Source organism: Giraffa tippelskirchi, chromosome 11 (assembly GCF_054371585.1).
Source record: "Giraffa tippelskirchi isolate mGirTip1 chromosome 11, T2T-mGirTip1v1.2.pri, whole genome shotgun sequence".
In the NCBI taxonomy this organism is placed as follows: Eukaryota; Metazoa; Chordata; class Mammalia; order Artiodactyla; family Giraffidae; genus Giraffa; species Giraffa tippelskirchi.
This window is the reverse complement of record NC_137285.1, coordinates 55,341,739-55,343,665: the sequence shown is the minus strand read 5'-3', so window position 1 is coordinate 55,343,665 and position 1,927 is coordinate 55,341,739.

Here is a 1,927-nt window from a genome sequence, read left to right as displayed (position 1 = left end):
TTTATGGATGTATTTATAACATATAGAAGCAGTTCAAGCTGAAAAATAAACGCACGGAAAACTTTAGGACTAACAAATGCCAGCCTTTCTCTGCCCTGTTTGTAACACAGCATGTCTGCGCCCTAGTGCTGCTTCCACTGGACCACAGATGACAGGGTTATTCCCTGTAACAGCTTCCTTACTGAGGGAAATTATGGAATTCCTTCTCTGGAAGATTCTAGAAACAGTTTTTCATCTGATAGGGTGGTCTGATAGTGGTCCTTTTTCAAGTTAGGTAAATTGACTGTATGACCTTTTCAATTTTCTTCTAATTCTAAAATACCAGGTAGGTATGCCAATAACACTAACCTTAAAAAAAAAAAAAGTAAAACAATGTTTGCTAAAATAGTAATAAAGGAGAAATTTTATGGTTAGAAATAATTTTACTTAAATGTACATAGTCATAACTACCATCAAATACTATAAAATATATTCAAAGAATTAACTAGAGCAAGTACTTTAAAGACTATCATAAAATATCATAAGAGTGTGATGGTAGTAGTAAGACCATGGGAAAAAACTGAACTTTTTATAAGGTCTGCACAGCTTCATGTACTGTAACTTTAACAGAATGATAATGTCAAGCAGACTCTGAGCATTTCCAGTGTACCATCACGACAGCAAAATGATTTTCCTATTCGCTCATTTATCCTCACCAACCCTATAAAGCTACTATGTCGATTCCATTTTGCGTGTTAGTTGCTCAGTTGTGTCCGACTCTGCCACTTTATGGACTACAGCACACCAGGCTCCTCTGTCCATGGAATTTTCCAGGGAAGAATTCTAAACTGGGCAGCCATTCCCTTCTCCAGGGGATCTTCCCCACCCAGGCATCAAACTTGGATCTCCTGCATTGCAGGCAGATTCTTTACCGTCTGAGCCACCAAGTTTACCAGGGAAGAAACTAGGAAACTCAGAATGGTGGGTGTGTGTATGAATGGCTGATTCACTTTGCTGTACAGCAGAAACTAACACGACACTGTAAAGCAATTATATTCCAATAAAAATAATAATAAATAAAAAGAAAAGTAGGTTATTTGTCCAAACGGACATAGCCAGTAAGTAACTGATCTAGGTTTAAACTCAGCACCCCCATTACCTGCACCCAAGGTCTTAATCACTGTGCCATGCTTCCTCCAGAGAATAAAACTGGTTCCTCATCATCAAGAATCAGGGATTTTTAAGATGCTAATATGAAGTCAAATGGCCAAGAAGGAAGAAAAGCAAAAACTCTGATAACATTCAAATTGAATAACCCTTCAATCGTTTTGACCTCACTTGGGTCTTTTCACAATGTACTCTTGACTCCCGGGGATTACTGGACCCACATTATTTGCAGCTGATTTCTCCAGTTCCCTTGGGCTCTCCTACCTACCATGGGGGATCCTCAAGTCTAGACAAGCAGACTTTAAAGTTGTGTTCACATCCCTACACATTCTAACTGCCGTGTTACTCGTGTACACGGCCATTTCAGAAATTCCTAGGATAGTCTGGTATGCTAAATGTCACGATTTCCAGCTCTTAGAGACCCAGTGTATATTATTCTAGCTTCAAGGAAGGCTTCAAAAATGCCGTCACTCTGGCTTACATTTTCTCTGGAAACTCAGAGAACAGAGAACCAAAGAAAGCATTTTAAGGTACATGATCTTTTTCTGTCCTCAGCTGTCTCTGCTTGTGACTGCTGAGAAGACACCATCCTACAGGCCACCGTGTCAGGGTATAATAGGAGCAAGTGGAGCTGAGAAACATACAACATGTGCCCTGCAGATGCTGCTGACTGCCTGATCTGACATCTGTATCTAATGTTCTTCGACTTTCCAAGCACGGTTCACAATTAAGGAAGCTGAGGGGCACCACAAGAGAATTACCGGAAAGACAAGCACAGAGG